The 26,514-nt window shown below is 39.2% G+C and overlaps 1 protein-coding gene and 1 non-coding gene across 3 annotated transcripts in view; both read left to right on the forward strand.

The window, feature by feature from the left end:
* The window catches only part of PIP5K1B (phosphatidylinositol-4-phosphate 5-kinase type 1 beta), a 357,429-nt gene that overhangs the window by 78,838 nt on the left and 252,077 nt on the right, over positions 1-26,514 (forward strand). The window lies entirely within an intron of this gene.
* Positions 12,256-12,328, forward strand: TRNAC-ACA (transfer RNA cysteine (anticodon ACA)). Its single transcript has one exon. It is a non-coding gene; the product is annotated as a tRNA-Cys (tRNA).

The raw sequence follows: 26,514 nt of genomic DNA on the forward strand, positions 1-26,514 counted from the left end.
CCTATGCCACAGTCATACATAGTTACAGGTTTAGAGGATCAGGACTTGGGCATCTTCTGAAGAGCATTTTTCTGCCTACCAAATTGGTATGTCTCTGAGGTTTCACAGTTTTTATGAATCATTTTAGAGTAAGTTGTTTTTGTCTCTCTGTTTCCCCCTTCCCACACTGAGTTAGGCACAGTCAGCCTGTAGTAGGCGGAAGTCAACTGAAGGGATTAGGCTGAGTGGTGGCCTTGAATGACTGAAGAACTGCTCTTCAGCAAAGCCTGCCTGCATCTCTAGATGTTTCTTGAAGCTAATTGTGTGTGGAAGGTTCTTGGACCAAAGCCCATGTTCCCATCCATGGAAAAATAAAACTGTGTCCTTTTAAAGAAAATAAGAATGTATTGCCTGAGCTTTGTCTTTTTTTTCACCTCTAATCAAAGATATCATAAATGTTCGCCAAAGTTCGGTGTGTAATTTTTTCTCTCTTCTGAGCAGGTGATTGGAAGTTGTGAAATGTGGAATGTTGTTTTTCTGAATTTAGAATCATACTGTTTTTGTGAATGTGCTCAATAAATAGAAAAATTGAACTGTATTGGTTTACATTTTAGTCCACTATTTTGGATAGACTTTTATAACTGGCTCTCACCACCATTATTTGAGTCTGTCACCCTAATCTTTAGCTTGACTGTTGTTTAGACATTACTTTATGGAGTGTTGGTTTGGAGGGTAATGAACTGACTGGGAGACTTCAGTGGTTAAGCACCATTTCCCAATTATGGTGAGCTCTGGTTTGGCCGTTCAGTTACTTAGAAATGTGTCAAATTCTTTGGAAGGCAATGGGGATACTGTCTTTAGAGCTGCTATATTGTACAACCCCAAGAGTCACCCTTTACATCACTCTGTAGTCTATGAATGGCGCCCTCTGGATATGTGCATTGAAAGACTATGAGGCCTTATCAGTGACCCTGACATTGCCTATGAGAAAGCATGTAAGCCCAGTGGGGGACAGATTTACATACAGACTCTTACAATCTTCATGTTATGTGTGAGTGGATTCATATTGGTAATAGGGGTGCAGAAGAGGGAGCATCTAATTTATCTTAGGAAAGTCAGGGTATTTAGAAATGTTTCTTGGCAGAGGCCCTGCTTAACCTGAGTCTTGAAGAGTCAGGTTAGGAAATGGTTAGATAAGAAAAAGTGGAATGGTTTTTTGGACAAAGCCAATTGTGTGCAAAAACATATGGCATTTTGCAAGACCTGCAAATATTTTAGTATGACTGAGGTGTGAGGTTCATGTTGGAATGTGATGAGGAAAAGCATTTAACCTTCCTGTGCTTTAATTCCCCATTTAATAAAACAAAGAAAATAACACCAGCTACCTTGTGGGGTTTTATGAGTGAAATCTTATAAGTAAAATGCTTAGAACAGGGCCTTGGATATAGAAAAAAATCTCTTAACAAAAGTCAGCTGTTGATGTTGATCACAATCATATTACATGAGATTGAAAAAAGGAGGCAAGGTCTGCATAGCCTGTGCTGAGGAGTTTCAGCATCATACTGTTGAGGAAATTGTTAATTTTTAAAAAATATTATTTGAGCTTTGTGGATTTAAAAACTCTGTCATTATTTGCAAGGCTGATTAGACCATGATGATTCAATTCATACTACTCAAAATCATCAGAGAGACTGATGAAGAAAAATGCCACTTTTATCAATTTATACTCAAAATGGAAACCTCTCAGCATGCTGTGACAATTATGGCAATGAGGTGGTGTATCTTCTTCCCATGAGCTGGTAAACTTTCTTGAGCTCCTGTGTTAACATCAAATGGTCTCATGAGTGAGATGAAGAGTTTGAGCAAATGCAGACGAATGTTTTGAAGGGCTGGTTTCAACAGATGATGCCGACCCAGTGGATCAGCTTTGCTCACTTATTCCATGTCTGCCAGACAAATGAGAATTCTCAAAGCATTTGGCTCAGGGCACCATCTCTCTGGAAATATCAGAGACACTCTGATTTTCTCTTCTGTCTCCTTTTACAGATAACTCTTTTTTTTGGGGGGGGGGGACATATTCCTCCCTGCATTTTTTTTTTTTAATTATCACCTTTGTTTCAGCATGCTTTCAGATATCAAGATTTTTCAGTTTACCTTGACTTTCTTTAAAATTGATTGCTTTTTTATATTAATCTCAGCAATAAACTTTCCATAGTAGTCATTTTTTTCATTGCATTCAGGAGCTAAGTGGTGGGTTGCTTCTGGGAATATTTAGTTGGTTAAGTCCATCCATTGTGGGTGACTTCACAGTACTATTTTTTTTTTCACAGTACTATTAATTCCACAGAATGGTCTTTCCATTTTTTTTAGTGTCATCTTATTTTCCTAACCTGTTGCTTTAATCATCTCTTATACTAGATTTTAGAATCTGTTAATATTTGGGGGCCTATAGCTCAATGAATGAGTTACGAGGATAAGATTTGTCTCCTGAAGTTGCTATATTTGTCTAGTAATTCTTTGATCAAAGTCCTATTGAGGGACCTTAGAATTTTGTTATTTTCTACTGAATACTTTAAGAATATAAATATTTTTTTTTTACTGAATTTTTATTTAATGTTCAAGTTACTTTACATGTTATATCAAGCTTGCCAAGGTCAGACAGACTAGGCAGTACTTTGTCAAAACAGAAAATAAGAATGGTAAAAAGACAAAGTTTATTTTATTTTATTTTATTTTTTTGCTTTTTTTTTCCATTTATTTTTATTTGTTGGAGGCTAATTACTTTACAATATTGTAGTGGTTTTTGCCATACATTGACATGAATCAGCCATGGATTTACAGAAAGTTTATTTTAATTACACTTGATAAAGTAAACCTTCTCTTGCCCTTACCTTTATTATATGACCTCTTGATCATAAATGTCAGTATTTCCCCCTCCAAAAAAGATTTTGTTTCAAATTATAACTACCTTGATTTCTTTAATGATAGTTGTTAATAACACTGAAGCATTTCACACATTTGGCATGTGCATTTTAAAATAAAACTAAGAAAAAGGAGAAGGCCTATCTAAATTTGCTGCCTTTGGAATATGTATTCTGAATCTTGTTTTTCAACATTTAAACAAAAATGCTTCGATGGAATGCTACAATCACTGCTCATTATCTTGAATTCACTTGCAGGTCATTTGTTCTTAAGTGTTTTTTAAAAACGTGAATGTTCACTAAGTTAATGCTCCAAAGGAAATCAGTCACAATTGTTTCTAATGGGTGGTTATTTAAAAATGAAAGCTCTGAGAAAAATGACACTCCTTATTTTTAATGTTTCAAACATTACAGATGTTGACAATGTGATGAAATGTGGCCTGCCTTTAGTATTCTTTCAGCAGTCTGTTCCATGGAGCAGTTAGAGATGAGGCTGTATTATATTGAAATATCTATTAAAATTCTTATACTATATTGGAAAGTTGGATGTGTACCTGTGCTACACCGAATTCTGTGCTCCAACAAAGCATTTTATAATGTTCTGGTACTCATTTATGTTACTACAACAAGAAGAAAATGGCTGCTCTCCCTTACTTGGAATAAACTTAGAGCAAAATTCCAAGAAAAGCACCAGAGCTATTTCTAAAAATACAGGGCATGTTTTTCTTTCTTTTTTTTTTTTTTTTTTAATTCTCCAGAATAGGACTAAAGATTTTAAGAAATAAATATGATTTATTATGACAATTTTGCTTATAGATAGATGCTAGATCATATAAAATGATTTGGCAATTTATTATGAAGGGACAAAAAGTACATTAAAGAAGTGTCCAATTTATTAATAATTTTTAAAATGCAAAAGACAGCAAACCCAAGTGCCACTATTTGTTATCTAAGTTTAAAAACAAAAATACCGAGATTGAGGTAGCGAAAAAGCACACAGTGGAAATGCTGACTGATGCAGGCTTTCTCAGGGGTCTTGTGTTCATGAGAAGCCTTGAAGTACATACCCTTTGATCTAGCAGTTCCACCTCTGAAAACTTAGCCTAAGGAAGTCATTGAACAATGGAGACCAAACTAAAGAAAATAATACTCATTGCATGGGGTTGGCCAAAAAGTTCACTGGGAATTCTCTGTAAAATCCTGTGAAAAAACCAGAATGAACCTTTTGACCAATCCAATACCATTGTTTATAGTAGCAAAAATCGGAAACATCTCACCTTACCATCAGTCGATATAATTAAATTATGATTATTTTATCCATTGAACATCTGATAGCTGTCTAGAATGATGCTGTACAGGAAAAGATGGTATAATATGGAAAGTAAGCTGCAAACTAGTGTGTATACTATGGTCCTATTTATAGTTAAAAAAGAAGTGTATACTAAGACTTGGTGGCTATCCCTACATACTGTGAACAGAAGTTTCACTGGAGAATGGATTGCTGGACATCTTTACTTTGTCCTTTGCTGATTTTTCCCTTGTGGATTATTTTTTTATAAGAAATATAAACTTTATAACCAAAGAAGTGCTTTTAAACATGTATGTCTTTGACTGGAACTTGCTACTTTAAATAATCTGTCCTACCAGTATGGCTGGATGAACATGCAAAGATGTTGGATAACGTTCAATGCCACATTGTTTAAAATAATTTTAAAAAATAACTTACCTATTCCTTTTTGTTAGGAATTTAAATAGGAAAGTCATGTATAACAATCATGCTTTGCTGCCATTGAAGTTGAAGGTGTAAATATGTATGTATTGATGTGGACAAGATGTTCACATCATATAACATGGAAGAGGCAGGTTAATGAACACTGTGTGTGGGGAGGTAGGAAGGTAGGTTTGTATACAGCTAAAAGTGTGAAATGTTTCACATGACAGTATCAGTAATAATTCTGATTACTGGGGCTATAGGTAATTTTAAACTTTTTCTTTGTATATGTTTTTATTTTTAAAATTTTGAACAGTGAACAAATATTTCTTTTGTTATCAGAGAAAATTTTTAAAAAATCAACAAAATCAGAGACCAAAAAGAGAAAATAACCAAAAAAATATTGTGAGGTACTATATGAAATTCCATAGAGATAGATATAGGTGGTATTTCTAGGAAAACTTAGGGTATGAAAGTGGTTTCTAGAAGAGAGAGCTTAAGTCAGTTACCATGGAAGAAATGAAAAAGCTATCAAAAGGTGCTTTCTAAAAGTGCAAGCTCCAGATGGCCTCAGTAAATTCTTCCAACATGCAAGGATATTGATGATACTAACTAGGGTGACTGTATAATTTATTTATTTTGAATGTTTTGGGTTGCACTGGGTCTTTGTTGCTGCATGTGGACTTTCTCTAGTTGCAGAGAGTGGGGGCTACCTTCTAGTTGCGGTGCTCCGGCTTCTCATTGCAGTGGCTTTTCTTGTTATGGAGCATAGGCTCTAGGGTGTGCGGGTTTCAGTCTCTGTGGTGTGTGGGCTTAGTTGCTTTGCGGCATGTGGGATCTTCCTGGACAAGTGATTGAACCTGTGTCCCCTGCCTTGGCAGGTGAATTCTTAACCACTGGACCACCAGCAAAGTCCACAATATAACTTATTAAACTGGGTTTTACTAGGGACAGTTCATGTAAACTGGATGAATGTTCACATTACTATCACAGGTTTTTCTAAGCAAAGAGCAAAAGGAAAACTTCCAAGTTTATTTTATTCCTAAATGATCTTTATATCAGAACTTCACAAAGACAGTGTGTCTGGACATGTACATGTGTCCAGTCACACATATGGAAAATCAATCTGGCTTATGAATACTGATGCAAAACCCTTCAATATAATGCCATCAAAAAAGTTAGCAGTACATGACTGGTCAAGTGGAGTGCATCACAGGAATGTGGGCTTGATTCAGTACTAGAGAAACTAGTCTCCATGATAGATCAAAAAAGAAAAATCTATTTGTCATCTTAACAGGTACCAAAAATGCTTTGCTAAAATTCAGCATCCAGTGATTTATCAATTGTGGCAATGGTTATGTGCCTATACACATTTATCACAACTCACTGAACTATATTCTTTACAAGGATGAATGTTATGAAATGTGAATTATTTGTCGATAAACCTAACTTCATAAGAACAAATAAAATCAGTCTTTGGTAACAGGAAAAAAATATCTGACAACACATTCTGGATTATAAAGAAATATTTTAAACTTAGTAAAATTAAAATAAGTGGATTTGTCACTTTTGTTGTTTTATTTTAAATACCATATAGTCTCATGACAAAACAGTGTCATATCATGTGAAACATGAGAAACATTCCCAATTATATCAAATGTATAAGAATGCTCAGTTTCTTTGAAATAACAAACTTGACTCACAAAATACCAGCCAGGAGATAAGAGAAAGTTGTAACAGATATAAACATTGAAGTGGAAGTTGCAAACATCATTATTTGTAGATATTTGAAGTACGTACCTAGAAAGAATGGAGAAGGAAATGGCAACCCACTCCAGTATTTTCCTGGAAAATTCCATGGACAGAGGAACCTGGCGGGCTACAGTCCATGGGGTCGCAAAGAGCTGGCCACGACTGAGCACATCAGCACCTCGGAAGAAGAGAATCAACTGGAAAATCATTAGAAACAATAAGAGAAGTCAGTAAGACACGTGGCTAGCTATAACTGGTACTTGTAGGGACAGAGGTAGGAAGAAAAGGAAAAACTGGATGTACTCATCACCCACTAGGGGAGGTTTCAGCCGTATCACCCACCAACATTCACATGCTCCTGACATGCCCCTGCCCTCAGGCCAGGCAGTACAGGGCATCATTTCAGCTCTGAGATGTGGTACTGCTGTCTCTTACCCTGGCCAGAGACCAGGTGGAGTATAAAGAAAAATTACAAAGGATATTATGGAAGGACATGTCATTGGGCAGCAGAACCTGAATGACAGTCCTGGGGAAAGAGGGCTGAGACTATCAAATAAGAAGGGGAAAGAATGGGTTTTCAGAGGTTGTGAGCTTGTGCCTCATAGCCTAAAGCAGCCTTTTTATCGTTTTGATCAGAGTCACCCAGTGTGTTACTTTTTTTTTTTTTTTTAACATTTACAAATTGTGAGACTCCATGTTTTAAAAAATCTGAATGTTCAGCATGTCTTGAAAAATTAGAAGCTTCAGCATTGTATGACACCCTTTCTGCAAAGGGCAGCAGTTGGCTGGAATTGTGCAGTGGCTGTCTGTCTCCTTTAGATGCCCCCCGGGCTCTCCTGTCTGCTGAGTGCAAATGCTCTTTCTCTTGTAGCATTATCACTCCTCTGTCTTCCCTGGGAAGCATTTCAGTGATTGATAGTAAACCAAAGAGTGATACTGGGTACATGTATAGGCAGTTGACTTGTCATTCTATTGGGAAAAGTGGTGAAATCATTTGAAGAAATTAGGAAATATTTGCTTCTTTACACAAGTTCTTCAAAACCAGTAATACATCTCTGGTTCCCTCATCTTATTTCTACAATTGAAAATGGTTATTTTAAAAATTCAAAGATTGATTATGGCCATTCTGACTGGCGTGAAGTGATATCTCACAACAAGTGCTGGAGAGGGTGTGGAGAAAGTGGAACCCTCCTATACTGCTGGTGGGAATGTAAATTGATACAGCCATTATGGAAGACAGTATGGAAATTCCTTAAATAACTAGGAATAAAACCACCATATAACCCAGCAATACCACTTCTAGGCCTATACCCTGATGAAACCAGAACTGAAAAAGACACATGTACCCCAGTGTTCATTGAAGCACTATTTACAATAGCCAAGACATGAAAGCAACCTAGATATCCATTGACAAATGAATGGATGAAGGAGCTGTGGTACGTATATACAATGGAATACTACTCAACCATAAAAAGGAACACATTGTAGTCAGTTCTAATGAGGTAGATGAACCTAGAGTCTATTATACAGAGTGATGTAAGTCAGAAAGAGAAAAACAGATATTGTATATCGATGCAAATACATGAAAATTGGTAAGATGGCACTGACAAATTTGTTTGCAGAGCAGCAGTGGAGATGCAAACATAGAGAACAGACTTATGGACAAGTAGGGGGGAAGAAGAGAAAGAGGGTGAGATAAATGGAGACAGTAGCATGGATGCGTATACACTAATGTATGTCAATAGACAGCCAATGGGAATTTGCTTATGTGACTTAAGGAGCTCAAACTAGGCCTCTGTAATAACCTAGAGGGGTGGGAGTGGGCGGGAGGTGGGCGGGAGATTCAGGAGAGAAGGGCCATATGTACCTATTGTTAATTCATGTTGATTTATGACAGAAACCAAACCAATATTGTAAACCAATCATCAATCAATTAAAAATAAATGAATATTTAAAAAAATTCCAAGATTGAGGGCCCATCTTTGCAGAAAAGTAGCCATTGCCTACATTTTCCTTGATGCATTGTTCTTTCTGAATTCTGCAACACATGCAGAATTCATTTCAGCCCAGGGAAATTTTTGTTCTTTGTCATGTCATTAGGATTAATTGAACCTTTAGATTTTACACATTTTATAAAGCACATTAGGTAGGAAAAATGGGACAGGCTTTCGCTGTCATTTAGGCTGTGGGTTTTTTTCCTAGCCTATATCAGCCTATATCAGGCTTCCAGATGAGCTAGGTATAGTAGAAGCATGCATTTTCCTTTCATTTTTGCTGAAGAAAGGTGGATGATTTTGTCAGTGAGAAAGTAGATCAAGTATAAGCGGCCCTTTGAGACTATAATTAGCTGTTGTTGATGAAGCAAACAACAATTTGATTTGACTTATTTAAAGCTAAAGTTTATTTCATAGGCTTCAAATAAATTTTATAACCTATTGCTTGTGCCCCCAATTCCATTTCTTCCATTCACTTCAGGACTTTTTGTCCCAATTATCTTTCCTTTTGTATCACTGGTATTTCTGTTACCACTAGTCACTTTTCAGGAAAGGAAAAAAGCTTAAGGAAATCCCTAAGAACCCTTCTGTGACCCACCACAGTGACATTTAATTGCTTGCATTCCTTTAAGCCTTGTGTGGAAGCACCTGGCACTCCATCAGAAATTGCAAAATGTTTTCTCAATTTGAATCAGCCACATTTTCCAAAACATAGTCTACTGGCTGCCTCTCGTTTTTGACTGTCCACCTAGTGTGTAGCTCCTCCCAGTCTGAATTCTTCATACACATTCCTCTGTCTCTGTTGGGGTCCTCTCTCTAAGACCCCAAGTATCTCCTGTACATCATCCTCCATGCTCCCCAAACAAAACCAAACCCACAGTCCTAACATTCTTCAACATTTCTGCCATATTTGACATGTGTCAAATGTCCTTCTGAGTGTAAGAGGCAGCACTCATGGGATGTAACTAGAACTCTGTTATTGCCTCTCTGTAAATTTTTTCAGTGAGGAAAAGTCTACTCTTAGGTCTGAAGGGAAACTCCGGAACCTTTGTGTTCACTTGCAGATAATAAAATGTCATTGTTGTCACTCAGTCACTTAGTACTGTCCGACTCTTTGCAACCCCATGGACTACAGCACACCAGGCTTCCCTGTCCTTCACCTTTTGGAGTTTGCTCAAACTCATGTCCATTGAGTCGATGATGCCATCCAATCATCGCATCCTTTGTTGTCCCCTTCTCCTCCTGCCCTCAATTTTCCTCAGCATCAGGGTCTTTTCCAATGAGTTGGCTCTTTGTATCAGATGGCCGAAATATTGTAGCTTTAGCTTCAGTATTAGTCCTTCCAATTAACCTCAGTATCAGTCCTTCCAATAAGTATTCAGAGTTGATTTTGTTTCGGATTGACTAGTTTGATCTTCTTGCTGTCCAAAGGACCCTGAAGAGTTTTCTCTAGCACCACAATTTGAAAGAATCAGTTCTTCAGTGGTCAGCCTTCTTCATGGTCCAACTCTCCCATCTGTACATGACTACTAGAAAAACCATAGCTTTGACGATACAGACCTTTGCAGCAAAGTGATGTCTCTGCTTTTTAATATGCTGTCTAAATTTGTCATAGCTTTTCTTCCAAGGAGCAAGCATCTTTTAATTTCATGGCTGTAGTCACTATCCACAGTGATTTTGGAGCCCAAGAAGGTAAAATTGGTCACTGTTTCCATTTCTTCCCCATCTATTTGCCATGAAGTGAAGGGGCTGGATGCCATGATCTTATTTTTTTTGAATGTTGAGTTTTAAGCTGGCTTTTTGACTCTCCTCTTTCACTTTCATCAAGAGGCTTTTTAGTTCCTCTTTGTTTTCTGCCATTAGGGTGATGTCATCTGCATATCTGAGGTTAATGATATTTCTCCTGGGATTCTTGATTCCAGTTTGAGTTTCATTCAGCACAGTATTTCTCATGATGTGCTCTGCATTAAGTTAAATAAGCAGGGTGACAATATATAGCCTTGACGCACTCCTTTCCCAATTTGCAACCAGTACGTTGTTCCATGCCCGGTTCTAACTGTTGCTTCTTGACCTGCATACAAATTTCTCAAGAGGCAGGTCAGGTGATGCGGTATTCCCATCTCTTTCAGAATTTTCCACACTTTTATGATCCACATAGTCAAAGGCTTTAGCATAGTCAATGCAGCAGATGTTTTTCTGACATTCCCTTACTTTTTCTATGATCCAGTGGATGATAGCAGTATGATCTCTGGCTTTTCTGCTTTTTCTAAATCCAGCTTGTACATCTGGAAGTTCTCAGTTAAAATGTTCTACTGTTACTTTTTAGGTTATGTATTTATTTTTGGCTGTCCTGGTCCTTCGTTGCTGCATGTGGACTCTGTTTTGTTGCGGAGCACAGACTGTAGAGCCTAGCCTCAGTAGTGTGGCACATGGGTTTAATTGGCCTGTGGCCTATGAAATATCCCCAGAATAGGGATCGAATCTGTGATCCCTGTATTGATTAGCAGGTGGATTCTTAACCACTAAACCACCAGTGAGGTCTACTAGTGTCTTTAAATCACTGCTTTCAGCCAGTGTCTCTAGGGTGATTGGAAGAGCCTCCAGCTTCATTTCAGCTCTTCTCCTCTCCTTTGGTAAGACTTGCTGCAGGCAAAAAGCCTCAGCTCCTTCTCCTTTGTCCTGGCCTTTGGCCATCTTGCTGAGGTTCTGTCCTTTCCAGATCACAACATGAATAGGAAGACGTCCAGGTAACAGAAAAACAAAAACTCTCACTTGAAGATTTTACTCAACTAGTGTTATTAGAAGACCGCTTCTCATGCTCCAAATGAAGCAGACTAGAACAGACACCCTTGGGGTCCTTTTTATAAGAATTCTTTATAGACCTCTGTTCTTCCCCTCAATCAGCTAAAAGCAACCTCTTCAAATGTTAATACTTTAATTAGTACTTATGAGCAGTAGAGCTGATTTTCATTCCAATCATTTCCAACCTTTGGAGCACATCAGATTCACTTGGGAAAAATTTTTTTCAATAAAAATGCCAATATCAAGCCCCAGGCCTATTGAGTGAGAATCTCTATACTGGGGCTCTGTTCTATTTGTTTTTAAAATTCCATAGATGATTATGATGCTCACTTAAGGCTGAGGACATGAGATCTAACCTAGTTTCTAGTTAATAATGTGCTGCTTACCTCCTCCCTGGACTCTCAACTTCTCTGAGGTTGTTTTCATCTTTATTATACCCTCTACAGTGGTAAAGAATCTGCCTGCGATGCAGGAGACCCTGTTCAATTCCTGGGTTGGAAAGATCTGCTGGAGAAGGAGTAGACTACCCACGCCAGTATTCTTGGGCTTCCCTGGTGGCTCAACTGGTAAAGAATCCACCTGCAGTGTGGGAAACCTGGGTTCAATCCCTGGTTTGGGAAGATCCCCTGGAGAAGGGAAAGGCTACCTACTCTAGTATTCTGGCCTGGAGAATTCCATGGACTCTATAGTCCATGGGGTTGCAGAGTCAGACGTAAGTAAGTGATTTTCACTTTTTAGAGATCCTTAATCATACGAGATTTTGAATGTTTTATGGTTTGAAGGAATTCAAAATCTCAAGGTTCTGGCAGAGAAGCTTTGTTACCAGTATTTGTTTAGTTTTCAAACTGAACTGCATATAGCTTCGTCACTCAGTAAATATCGCAGGAAGAGTTGGCTGGCTGGGTGGTGCTTAGGAAGGAGAGGTGAGGCAACAGTCTAGTTAAATAAGATGCACTGTTTATGGTTCCAGGATTTGTTTTGAGATATCTCATGTCTGGCTGTGGAAGAGCTTCCTTCATTTAACCTCAATTCATGTTCAGGACAATCATTCAATAGTGGGACTGTTTACTCTCATTTTTAGATGAGGAAAAGGACTTTTCTGGTGGCTCAGATGGTAAAGCGTCTGCCTACAATGCAGGAGACCCAGGTTCGATCCCTGGGTTGGGAAGATTCCCTGGAGAAGGAAATGGCAACCCACTCCAGTATTCTTGCCTGGAAAATCCCACGGATGGAGGAGCCTGGTAGGCTACAGTCCACAGGGTCTCAAAGAGTCGGACACGACTGAGCGACTTCACTTTCACTTAGATGAGGAAACTGAGTCTCAGGGAAGGAAAGTAACTTGACTCTCAAGGCCACACACCTATAAGTTATACAGTCAAGATTTAAACCCAGTTTCTCTGACTTCACAATGCAGATTTCTTAAATACTATTTAAGTAGCACTTTTCAAAGAGAGGAGAGCTTTAGAGCAATTTGGGCACATACTTGGGTTTGCCACTTCCATTGCCCCTTCCACTGCCTTCCTTCTTTTTGGTCTGTCTTCCTCTCTGTAGGTCTGTTTACCTGCTCTCCTACCATACAGGGTGCAGTAATGGAAGGATTTTAGTGAAAGGAAGGGGCTGTACCCTGATGAGATTATTTCAGAAAGTTCACTCTGGCAGCATTTATGCAAATTGTGTAGGACTGGAGCCATCCTAACATGCCCGAAACTTATTGAAGCTTTTGAAGTAGTTAGGGGCAGACAGAATGCTTTAGTAATAGAGGCAGAAAGAAAGGAGAGGCTATCAACTGTTAAGCAAGTGAAGTTGAAGAGACTTAGTGATGGGTTAGATGGGAGACATGAAGGCTGGAGAGATTTAGAATCTATGGAGTGTTGCTGTGGTTGTCTGGAGAGATTGCTGTGAATTCATTGTCATGAGAAGTAGTAGATTTGGGGTAGGGAGGAGTGAGTTTGTTTGCAAAGGAGTTTGATGGACCTGTGAAACATAAACTGTGGAATTGTCTTGTAGGTGCTTATATATTACAGCCTAGAGATAAGTCAGCCCTATATAGGGATACAAATCTGAGACATCAGCATGTTGGTTATAGTTGAAACCATGGAAGTGGATACTTTTGTTTAGAGAAAGAGTTGAAAGGGCACCCAGAGAGCACTGAGGAAGTGATTTCTGTAACTTTAATAAGGCACACTGCCTCTGTCCTAAGGCCTTTTTGACCTGAAGAAATCTTTGGCTCTCTCTGAACCGATGTCCTTGCTGATAAAGGTTAGTGTAGGGGATGTCTAAAGCCCCTTTTGCAGCTGACATTCTGTGGTACTAATCCTAAGCATTAGTTTTCATTACTGCTTTGGGACAAATATGACATTTATTAATTGCTCGATTTTGTAACCTTGTAAGAATCAGTAAGCCCATGCAGTCACATTGGTCCTTCATCTGTCTGATTTGCAGAATGACTGCCCTGTACATGTCAAGTCCTCTATCATTCTTTTTTTAAATTATTTTATTTTTGGCTGTGATGGGTCTTCGTTGTTGCCTGAGGGGTTTCTCTAGTTTGGTCAGCAGGGGCTACTTTCTGGGTGCAATGCGTGGGCTTTTCATTGTAGTGGCTTCTCTCATTGTGGAGCACAGGCCCTAGGGTATGTGCTTTCAACAGTGGTGGCACCTGCATTCAGTAGTTGCGGCACATGGACTTTGTTGCCCCGTGTGGGATCTTTCCGGACCAGGGATCAAACTTGTGTCCCCTGCATTGGCAGGTGGATTCTTTTTTTTTTTTTTTTTCCATTTATTTTTATTAGTTGGAGGCTAATTACTTTACAATATTGTATTGGGTTCTGTCATACATTGACATGAATCAGCCATGGAGTTACATGTATTCCCCATCGCGATCCCCCCTCCCCCTCCCTCTCCACCCGATTCCTCTGGGTCTTCCCAGTGCACCAGGCCTGAGCACTTGTCTCATGCATCCAACCTGGGCTGGTGATCTGTTTCACCCTTGATAATATACATGTTTCAATGCTGTTCTCTTGAAACATCCCACCCTCGCTTTCTCACACAGAGTCCAAAAGTCTGTTCTGTACATCTGTGTCTCTTTTCCTGTTTTGCATATAGGGTTATCATTACCATCTTTCTAGATTCCATATATATGTGTTAGTATGCTGTAATATTCTTTATCTTTCTGGCTTATTTCACTCTGTATAATGGGCTCCAGTTTCATACATCTCATTAGAACTGATTCAAATGAATTCTTTTTAATGGCTGAGTAATATTCTACTGTGTATATGTACCACAGCTTCCTTATCCATTCGTCTGCTGATGGGCATCTCAGTTGCTTCCATGTCCTGGCTATTATAAACAGTGCTGCAATGAACACTGGGGTGCACGTGTCTCTTTCAGATCTGGTTTCCTCAGTGTGTATGCCCAGAAGTGGGACTGCTGGGTCATATGGCATTTCTATTTCCAGTTTTTTTAAGAAATCTCCACACTGTTCTCCATAGTGGCTGTACTAGTTTGCATTCCCACCAACAGTGTAAGAGGGTTCCCTTTTCTCCACACCCTCTCCAGCATTTATTGCTTGTAGACTTTTGGATAGCAGCCATCCTGGCTGGCGTGTAATGGTACCTCATTGTGGTTTTGATTTGCATTTCTCTGATGATAAGTGATGTTGAGCATCTTTTCATGTGTTTGTTAGCCATCTGTATGTCTGCTTTGGAGAAATGTCTGTTTAGTTCTTTGGCCCATTTTTTGATTGGGTCATTTATTTTTCTGGAATTGAGCTGCCGGAGTTGCTTCTATATTTTTGAGATTAATCCTTTGTCTGTTGCTTCATTTGCTATTATTTTCTCCCAATCTGAGGGCTATCTTTTCACCTTACTTATAGTTTCCTTTGTAGTGCAAAAGCTTTTAAGTTTCATTAGGTCCCATTTGTTTAGTTTTGCTTTTATTTCCAATATTCTGGGAGGTGGGTCATAGAGGATCCTGCTGTGATTCATGTCGGAGAGTGTTTTGCCTATGTTCTCCTCTAGGAGTTTTATAGTTTCTGTTCTTACATTTAGATCTTTAATCCATTTTGAGTTTATTTTTGTGTATGGTGTTAGAAAGTGTTCTAGTTTCATTCTTTTACAAGTGGTTGACCAGTTTTCCCAGCACCACTTGTTAAAGAGGTTGTCTTTTTTCCATTGTATATCCTTGCCTCCTTTGTCAAAGATAAGGTGTCCATAGGTTTGTGGATTTATCTCTGGGCTTTCTATTCTGTTCCATTGATCTATATTTCTGTCTTTGTGCCAGTACCATACTGTCTTGATGACTGTGGCTTTGTAGTAGAGTCTGAAGTCAGGCAGGTTGATTCCTCCAGTTCCATTCTTCTTTCTCAAGATTACTTTGGCTATTCGAGGTTTTTTGTATTTCCATACAAATTGTGACATTATTTGTTCTAGTTCTGTGAGAAATACCGTTGGTAGCTTGATAGGGATTGCATTGAATCTATAGATTGCTTTGGGTAGAATAGCCATTTTGACAATATTGATTCTTCCAATCCATGAACACGGTATGTTTCTCCATCTGTTTGTGTCTTCTTTGATTTCTTTCATCAGTGTTTTATAGTTTTCTATGTATAGGTCTTTTGTTTCTTTAGGTAGATATACTCCTAAGTATTTTATTCTTTCTGTTGCAATGGTGAATGGTATTGTTTCCTTAATTTCTCTTTCTGTTTTCTCATTGTTAGTGTATAGGAATGCAAGGGATTTCTGTGTGTTAATATTATATCCTGCAACTTTACTCTATTCGTTGATTAACTCTAGTAATTTTCTGGAAGAGTCTTTAGGGTTTTCTATGTAGAGGATCATGTCATCTGCAAACAGCAAGAGTTTCACTTCTTCTTTTCCTATCTGGATTCCTTTTACTTCTTTTTCTGGTCTTATTGCTGTGGCCAAAACTTCCAAAACTATGTTGAATAGTAGTGGTGAGAGTGGGCACCCTTGTCTTGTTCCTGATTTCAGGGGAACTGCTTTCAATTTTTCACCATTGAGGGTGATGCTTGCTGTGGGTTTGTCATATATAGCTTTTATTATGTTGAGGTATGTTCCTCCTATTCCTGCTTTCTGGAGAGTTTTAATCATAAATGGATGTTGAATTTTGTCAAAGGCTTTCTCTACATCTATTGAGATAATCATATGGTTTTTATCTTTCAATTTGTTAATGTGGTGTATTACATTGATTGATTTGCGGATATTAAAGAATCCTTCCATTCCTGGGATAAAGCCCACTTGGTCATGGTGTATGATTTTTTTTAATATGTTGTTGGATTCTGTTTGCTAGAATTTTGTTAAGGATTTTTGCATCTATGTTCATCAGTGATATTGGTCTGTAGTTTTCTTTTTTTGTGACATCTTTGTCTGGTTTTGGAATTAGGGTGATGGTGGCCTCATAGAATGAGTTTGGAAGCTTACCTTCCTCTGCAATTTTCTGGAAGAGTTTGAGTAAGATAGGTGTTAGCTCTTCTCTAAATTTTTGGTAGAATTCGGCTGTGAAGCCATCTTGTCCTGGGCTTTTGTTTGCTGGAAGATTTCTGATTACAGTTTCAATTTCCTTGCTTGTGATGGGTCTGTTAAGATCTTCTATTTCTTCCTGGTTCAGTTTTGGAAAGTTATACTTTTCTAAGAATTTGTCCCTTTCATCCAAGTTGTCCATTTTATTGGCATAGAGCTGCTGGTAGTAGTCTCTTATGATCCTTTGTATTTCAGTGTTGTCTGTTGTGATCTCTCCATTTTCATTTCTAATTCTCTGTTTGTTTCTTAATGAGTCTTGCTAATGGTTTGTCAATTTTGTTTATTTTTTCAAAAAACCAGCTTTTAGCTTTGTTCATTTTTGCTATGGTCTCTTTAGTTTCTTTTGCATTTATTTCTGCCCTAATTTTTAAGATTTCTTTCCTTCTGCTAACCCTGGGGTTCTTCATTTCTTCCTTCTCTAATTGCTTTAGGTGTAGAGTTAGGTTATTTATTTGGCTTTTTTCTTGTTTCTTGATGTAAGCCTGTAATGCTATGAACCTTCCCCTTAGCACTGCTTTTACAGTGTCCCATAGGTTTTGGGTTGTTGCGTTTTCATTTTCATTCATTTCTATACATATTTTGATTTCTTTTTTGATTTCTTCTATGATTTGTTGGTTATTCAGAAGCGTGTTATTTAGCCTCCATATGTTTGAATTTTTAACAATTTTTTTTCCTGTAATTGAGATCTAATCTTACTGCACTGTGGTCAGAAAAGATGACTGGAATGATTTCAGTTTTTTTGAATTTTCCAAGACTAGATTTATGGCCCAGGATGTGATCTATTGTGGAGAAGGTTCCGTGTGCACTTGAGAAAAAGGTGAAGTTGATTGTTTTGGGGTTAAATGTCCTATAGATATCAATTAGGTCTAGCTGTTCCATTGTGTCATTTAAAGTTTGTGTTTCCTTGTTAATTTCCTGTTTAGTTGATCTATCCATAGTTGTGAGTGGGGTATTAAAGTCTCCCACTATTATTGTGTTACTATTAATTTCCTCTTTCATACTCGTTAGTGTTTGCCGTACATATTGCAGTGCTCCTATGTTGGGTGCATATATATTTATAATTGTTATATCTTCTTCTTGGATTGATCCTTTGATCATTATGTAGTGTCCTTCTTTGTCTCTCTTCACATCCTTTATTTGAAAGTCTATTTTATCTGATACGACTCCTGCTTTCTTTTGTTCTCCGTTTGTGTGAAATATTTCTTTCCAGCCCTTCACTTTTAGTCTGTATGTGTCTCTTGTTTTGAGGTGGGTCTCTTGTAGACAGCATATATAGGGGTCTTGTTTTTGTATCCATTCAGTCAGTCTTTGTCTTTTGGTTGGGGCATTCAACCCATTTACATTTAAGGTAATTATTGATAGGTGTGGTCCCGTTGCCATTTACTTTGTTGTTTTGGGTTCACATTTATACAACCTTTCTGTGTTTCCTGTCTAGAGAAGATCCTTTAGCATTTGTTGAAGAGCTGGTTTGGTGGTGCTGAATTCTCTCAGCTTTTGCTTGTCTGTAAAGCTTTTGAATTCTCCTTCATATCTGAATGAGATCCTTGCTGGATACAGTAATCTAGGTTGTAGGTTATTCTCTTTCATTACTTTCAGAACGTCCTGCCATTCCCTTCTGGCCTGGAGGGTTTCAATTGATAGATCAGCTGTTATCCTTATGGGAATCCCTTTGTGTGTTATTTGTCGTTTCTCCCTTGATGCTTTTAATATTTGTTCTTTGTGTTTGATCTTTGTTCATTTGATTAATATGTGTCTTTGGGTATTTCGTCTTGGGTTTATCCTGTTTGGGACTCTTTGGGTTTCTTGGACTTGGGTGGCTATTTCCTTCCCCATTTTAGGGAAGTTTTCAGCTATTATCTCCTCGAGTATTTTCTCATGGCCTTTCTTTTTGTCTTCTTCTTCTGGGACTCCTATGATTCGAATGTTGGGGCCTTTCACATTGTCCCAGAGGTCCCTGAGGTTGTCCTCATTTCTTTTGATCCTTTTTTCCTCTCTGCTTCATTTATTTCCACCATTTTATCTTCTACCTCACTTATCCTATCTTCTGTCTCCATTATTCTACTCTTGGTTCCCTCCAGAGTGTTTTTTATATCATTTATTGCATTATTCATTTTTAATTGACTCTTTTTTATTTCTTCTAGGTCTTTATTAAACGTTTCTTGCATCTTCTCAATCTTTGTCTCCAGGCTATTTATCTGTAACTCCATTTTGTTTTCAAGATTTTGGATCATTTTTATTATCATTATTCTAAATTCTTTTTCAGGTAGATTCCCTATCTCCTCCTCTTTTGTTTGATTTGGTGGGCATTTTTCATGTTCCTTTACCTGCTGGGTATTTCTCTGCCTTTTCATCTTGTTTAGATTGCTGTGACTGGAGTGGGCTTTCTGTATTCTGGAGGTCTGTGGTTCCTTTTTATTGTGCAGGTTTTACCCAGTGGGTGGGGTTGGACGTTTGGCTTGTCAAGGTTTCCTGGTTAGGGAAGCTTGGATCAGTGTTCTGGTGCGTGGGACTAGATTTCTTCTCTCTGGGGTGCAATGGAGAGCCCAGTAATGAGTTTTGAGATGGGTCTGTGTGTTAGATGTGACTTTGGGCAGCCTGTATGTTGACGCTCAGGGCTATCTATGTTCCTGCATTGCTGGAGAATTTGCGTGGTATGTCTTGCTCTGGAACTTATTGGCTCTTGGGTGGTGGTTGGTTTCAGTGTAGGTATGGAGGCTTTTTGGACGGTCTCTTATTACTTAATGTTCTGTGTAGTCAGGAGTTTTCTGGTGTTCTCAGGTTTTGGGCTTAAGTCTCCTGCCTCTGGATTTCAGTTTTATTCTTCCAGTAGCCTCAAGACTTCTCCAACTATACAGCACTGATAATAAAACTTCTAGGTTAATGGTGAAAAGATTCTCCACCATGAGGGACGCCCAGAGAGGTACACAGAGTTACATGAAAAAGAGGAGAGGGAGGAGGGAGACAGAGATGAGCAGGAGGAGAAAAAGGGGGACTCAAGAGGAGAAAGACAGATCTACGCAGTTCTCTGTTCCCAAAGTGCTCTCTGTAGCCCAGACACCCACAAAGATTCACAGAATTGGATTGGGAAGAGAAGGGGAAGGGAGGAAATAGAGGTGTTCTGAGGCAGAAAACGGAGAGTCAAAATTGGGAGAGAGTAATCAACACACTCCTGAATAAAAATGGGAACTGAATATTGGATTCTTAAATGTCCAAAATCTATATCACATACTGAAAAACAAAGATTAAAAATCAAGAGTAGAGGTTAGACTCTGAAAAATACAATATTGAAAACAAAAACAGAAACACAAAAAATTTTAGAAATATATATGAAGTTCAGTTTAAAAATAGGGCTTCTCTCTTTTTTTTTTTTACAAGGTTATAGTGAAATGAAAATGAAAATTAAGGAGTAGTAGAGGAGTAATAGAGGACTTTAAAAAGAAATAAGAGAAAAAGAAAAAAGAGAAAAAAATTTTTTTCGTAATTAAAAAAATCGTAAAAATCTATGAAAATGAAAGTTAAGGAGTAATGGGGGAGTAATAGGGAATTTTAAAAGAAAATAAAAGAGAAAAAATAAAAAAGAAAAGAAAAAAAATTTTTTAATAAAAAAAAAAAAGTAAAAATATATCTAGGAATTTCTCTAAAGCTGTTGCAGTCAGTGTGGGTTCGGTTCAGTTTCGGATAGCTCCTTGTTCCAGCTTACACTTCTCAGTATCTATAGGCCCCTTCTGGTGTAGTCAGTGTTACCTACAGGGATGTTAATCTGTTGCACCGGTCCCTTCTGAAGTGGTTCCCTTTGTTTATTTGGCTTCTGTTTGCCGGTCTCTTCAGAGCCTAATTTCCGCCCTGACACAGGCGGGCGGAGGTGGTCTCTTATTCAGGTTGCTAATTCTGTCGCGCTGCGGGGAGGGGCTGGCGCTGCTATCCCGTCTGCGCTGCTCAGGCTCCCGGCTGCTCTATATGGACCGTGCCCTGCGCTGCGCGCGGTTCCAGCGCGGACTCGGCTGCGCCTGCGTTTTGTGCCTTCTCCGTCGGAGCGGCTCAGGCAGCCAGGAGACGGGCACACTCTCCCGAGGTGCGGTGCACCTTCTCCCCTCCGCCATCCCAGTCTCAGTTTCCGCCCGCGCCGGTCAGGTGCATGCGCCCTGTGTCTAGCCACGACCCTCCCAGCAGATGTCAACCATCCGGAATCTCAGGAAGTCTTTGGTTAGAACCTGGAGGCCTGTTTGCAGTGTGGTAGGGGATGCAGTCCTTGGGGCCGAGCCTGCCCACCGCCTCCTGCCTCGGGCGGGGCTGGGCTGGTCCGCAGCCGTCTAGCTCCTCTGGACTTGCTTGGTCCCTTTGTTCTGTGAATGGCCGGCAGCGTGTTCGGGCCGGTTAATTTTCTTTCTTTCTTTTGCTGTCCCACAGTTTAAGTTGGTAACTCACAAAAGCTCCCTCCGATTGCCCTCTGGGCACTCAGGCCCGGTCCTTGCCCTCAGCAATGCCGCCCGCTCCTCTCCGTTCCGCCCCCACTTGCTGGTGGCGGATGCGGGCTTCTGGGGTACTTTTCTGCTGGGAATTGCTTTTAGGCACGTAATCTGTGGATTTTATTTATTTTTCCCCTCCCAGGTAGGTTGCCCTCCGAGATTTAAAAACTTCTCCCAGACCCGCCAGTGCAAGGGTTTCCTGGTGTTTGGAAACTTCCTCTATTAAGACTCCCTTCCTGGGACAGATCTCCATCCCTAGCTCTTTTGTCTCTCTTTTTATCTTTTATATTTTGTCCTACCTCCTTTAGAAGACAATGGGCTGCTTTTCTGGGCGCCTGATGTCCTCAGCTAGCGATCAAAAGTTGTTTTGTGAAGTTTGCTCTGCGTTCAGTTGTTCTTTCGATGAATTTGTAGGAGAGAAAGTGGTCTCCCCGTCCTATTCCTCCGCCATCTTGGCTCCTCCTTGGTAGGTGGATTCTTAACCACTGGATTACCAGGGAAGCCCCTCCATCATTCTTTGAAAATAGCCTGGAGCACCAGGATCATGGCAGGTTTGAGGACTCCACCTGTGTTTCATGAGCTGAGCCTCTGAAGCCAGACCCCTGGGCTTCAGAGAGTCAGCTTCTTCTACCACTTAACTGGTTATGTCATCTCAAGCACCTTTTTTTAACCTCTATTTCTCTTTCCCCTCATCTATAAACTGAGGATAATAATCCTAGAAATGGTGTAGAGATTAAATGAGTTGATATTTACACAGTACTTTGAAGGGTACTTGGCACATATGCCCTCAGTAAAATGTAAGCTCTAAGTGGGTGATGATAATGATAACGACAACATTGTCTGGTAAAAAGTGTCATGACCATAAAAGCTGACGAAGTCTCCTCTCTTAGACTTTCAGTTTTCAATTGGAGAGTGAAGAAGAAACATCTGTACCACTTCCTAATAAGTGGGACTTTCAGATGATCGAACTCCATCTATGGTAAAAATTAATTTCCTACCAACAAACTGAACTGCAGGTAAAAAAAGGGATGCAGATGCTGAATTATGGTTGTATTTAGTTTATAAATTAGTACGAGATAGGAGAAAATAGAGCACCCCTCCCCCTATTTAATACACTGTTTTTTGTTGCATTTACTAGTCATATTAGCTTGAAGCCGGATAAAAGCAAAAGGACAAGTTAGGAACTTCCCCCTTTCTCAGTAATAACACTCACTGTCTTCAAGTGTCTTTGAAGTTAGGTAACTCTTGCCTGTGCAACTGTCATCCTCTAAAGCTAAAAATTTTCCCCTAAAGCATGTAGTTTACAAATCTTTAGATTTGGGGCAGCAGCTTCAAGCTTCTGCAGATCATTTGACCTGGTCCTCAAAATATACCTACAAGGTATCAGCTACCTGGAGGGAAAGATGCATCTCAAGGAATGGTAACCGTTGAAACTTCTTGAGTCTTTTTCTGATCTCTTCCCTTTTCCTCTCACAATTTTGAGAGAGACTGGGTTCATGGTGTTTATCAGGCTCAGCCAAATGTGTGTCTGTGCATTTTATTATATGCCAGGAAGGACGGTAGCATGACAGCAGGAATTCAAAACAGGGTTTACAATGAATAAATGAGAATAAGCCTCTGGGATTAGTCCTGACTGAAAAGTTCAGCGCAATCAGAGAAGGTTGCTCCTGCTATTGGGATGGGCAAATGGTTTGCTGCAGGGAATAGGATTCACTGATCCAGCTACATTTTTAGTTCCTGATGGCCTCTCCACCCTACAGGGTTCATCTCTCCTCAGACAGACTCAGAGTGAAATTCTTGAAATGTTTTTTTTTCTTATTTTGCCGCCTTAGAAGCTGTCCACTTGATTGCAGATGATCTTCTCAGTTCATACCTTTTAGACCACAGAAACTGTGTCTCTCTAAAAATTACTACAGTCTTAGCGAAGAAAATGAGGAAAGAATTTTCTTCCGCAGAATCAAATTAAAAAGCAAAAAAAACAAAGGAGGCTTTTTGATGAAAGTAGTGGAAGGGTTTAGTTCAGTTCAGTCACACAGTCATGTCCAACTCTTTGCTACCTCATGGACTGAAGCATGCCAGGCTTCCCTGTCCATCACCAACTCCCAGAGCTTGTTCAAACTCATGTCCACTGAGTTGGTGATGCCATCCAACCATCTCATCCTCTGTCGTCCTCTTCTCCTCCTGCCATCAATCTTTCCCAGCATCAGGGTCTTTTCCAAGGAGTCCGTTCTTTGCATCAGGTGGCCAAAGTATTGGTGTTTCACCTTCAGCATCAGTCCTTTCAATGAATGTTCAGGACTGATTTCCTTAAGGATTGACTGGTTGGATCTCCTTGCAGTCCAAGGAACTCTCAAGTCTTCTCCAGCACAACAGTTCAAAAGCATCAATTCTTTGGTGCTCAGCTTTCTTTATGGGCCAACTCTCCCACCCGTACATGACTATTGGAAAAACTATAGCTTTGCTAGACGGACCTTTGTCATAAAGGAATGTCTCTGCTTTTTTTTTGTTTGTTTGTTTGTTTGTTTTATCTCTGCTTTTTAATATGCTGTCTAGGTTGGTCATAACTTTCCTTCCAAGGAGCAAGCATCTTTTAATTTCATGGCTGCAGTCACCATCCACAGTGATTTTGGAGCCCAAGAAAATAAAGTCTGTCACTGTTTCCATTGTTTCCCCATCTATTTGCCATGAAGTGATGGAACCAGATGCCATGATCTTTGTTTTTTGGATGTTGAGTTTTAAACCAGCTTTTTGACTCTCCTCTTTCATTTTCATCAAGAGGCTCTTTAGTTCTTCTTTGCTTTCTGCCATAAGTGTGGTGTCATCTGCGTATCTGAGGTTATTGATATTTCTCCCGGCAATCTTGATTCCAGCTTGTGCTTCATCCAGGCAGGCACTTTGCATGATGTACTCTGCATATAAGTTAAATAAGCAGGGTGACAATATACAACCTTGACGCACTCCTTTCCCAATTTGGAACCAGTTTCAGCATCAGAAGAGGCATTTAGAAAAGGCAGAGGAACCAAAGATAAAATTGCCAACATCCATTAGATCATAGAAAAATCAAGAGAGTTCCAGAAGAACATCTACTTCTGCTTTATTGACTGTACCAAAGCCTTTGACTGTGTGGATCACAGAAAACTGTGGAAAATTCTTAAAGAGGTAAGAATACCAGACCACCTTACTTGCCTCCTGAGAAATTTGTATGCAGTTCAAGAAGCAATGGTTAGAACTGGACATGGAACAATGGACTGCTTCCAAATCAGGAAAGGAGTGGAAGGGTAGGCAGGCTCCTTTTCGATCATAGCATGGAGTATTTTCATTGAGAGAAGCCCGTTGTGTTTGGAGTCTTTACTGCTTACAAGGCCTATTATGGACATCATTTGATGTTTACAACAAAGACATTGTGTCTCCACTTCATAAATGAGTAAAGCAAGCCCAGAGAAGCTGACAAACTTGTCTAAGGTCACTGTGCTGGAAGTACGATTGTCTGACTCCAGGTTTGGAACTTTTTTTTTTTATTGCTATAGTCTTACTGGCACTAATATGTTGAACACTTTTAGAAGTTTCCCAGATACCCAAGTGGAAGGCCCAAGTATATAAACCCTACTATATTTGCAACTTTTGCATGTTTTAAAGTTAACTTTATACGTTATCCATAAATCCATCAGTTCTTTTTTTCCCTGCTTGCTGGTTGGGTTAATCCTTTAGAAGAAAGATAGCAAGCAGGCAGAGAGAAACATGTAACATGTAAACAGTAAAGGACAACAATCAAAACCCTGGTTTATGGCCTAGAAGAAGGCACTAAAAGAAATGGGTGCTGCCTAAAATGTATAAAAGTGGTGAAGAACAACAAAGAATGATACCAACTCATTGTTCTATTCTGTTTGAAGGACTTAGAGAATGGGGACTGGATGGCTATTTTTAATATCTTCCCTGATATTCTCTCTTGAAAAAAAATTAAAATAACTATAATTCACATTTATTTGTTTGTCTGAACTTTGCTGAGGCCCTAGACCATAAGGTTCTTCTGTCAGACCTTTGAAGCCCCCATTTTGCCTTTTTACTTCCTACATTTAAAGACTGTGGCTCCATGCAAGTGACATGATAACCTTTTAGCTGTTATCAAAGACGAAAGGTGAGGGGGTCAAAAGCCCCTTAGTAAACTCATGCTTTGATTTTCTAATCCTTGCTGCTGCTTTTAAGTTTTAAGGATTAGATTCAGCACCCTCGAGGTATATGCTATGAAGGGTCTCTACTTACTGGCTCTCCGAAACTGTCCAGTAAACCATTGATCACAGTTCCTGAGATCATCTATTTTTCTTTCATTATGATAACAAAGTAAGATCTTGCAGCCAGAATCGCATCCTCAAGCACATTTTTCATTCCTTCCATATGTAATAACAGCCCCTGCTGAGTTTCTTTGATGTTACTTTTGTCTCATTTGATGAATTATGCTTCGGAGGAAATGGCAGAACCAACTGGGCAGAATACACATATTGCAGTTGAGAAAGTCAAAGGCTATGAAATGAGCTTCATTTCCTTGACTTCATGCCGTCTCAGAAATAAATAACTTTGAGGGCTCTTTGGGAACAGTGCCAAGGAGAACCAATGGTTCTGTCGGTGATCTGTAACTCGCCTCAGACAAGTGTCCAGTGTTTGTGTGAGGCTGCTGGAGACTTATTGGTGTTTAGGGCCCCAGTGAAATGTAGCTTGAGGGGGGTGTGCATATGTTTCTGTCTCCTTTCTTTGTCCTGTCAAGGCCACTGATAATGTTGTGTGTCAAAGAGATTTGGAAGCTCAGCATTCCAGTTTAGACTCGTGGTTAGCATTTAAACAAAGGATCTTCATTCTTTTTTTTTTTTTTTTTTTTAGGATCTTCATTCTTATTCTGTTTTTGTCTTCCATTTAGATTCCAGTTCCCATTCTGTTTTTCTCTATATTGATACATTTTGAGGACTAACTTCATATGCAATAAAGTGTGTACATTTTAATTACTTTTTAAATAATTTTTTACATATGTTTATGCCTGTGTCAGCAGCACCCAGAGCAGGATATTAGTCCCAAAGGTAGCCACTGTTTTGACTTCTACCTTTGTAGATTGCTTTTGGTTGTTCTGGAACCTCATAAAGAGGGAGTCATAAAGTATGTACTCTCTCGTGTTTGATTTTTTTCATTCAACATTACATGTTGTTGAGTAAAGAATTCATTGTCTAGTGCTGTTCTCTTCATGGACATTTGGGTTGTTTCCAGTTTGGGGCTGTTGTAAGTATTACTGCAAGGAACATTCTTGTACATGGCTTTTAGTAGACATAAACACTCATTTCTCTTGGCTGTATACCCCAAAGTAGAACA

The sequence above is a fragment of the Dama dama genome, chromosome 29 (assembly GCF_033118175.1).
Source record: "Dama dama isolate Ldn47 chromosome 29, ASM3311817v1, whole genome shotgun sequence".
Taxonomy (NCBI): domain Eukaryota; kingdom Metazoa; phylum Chordata; class Mammalia; order Artiodactyla; family Cervidae; genus Dama; species Dama dama.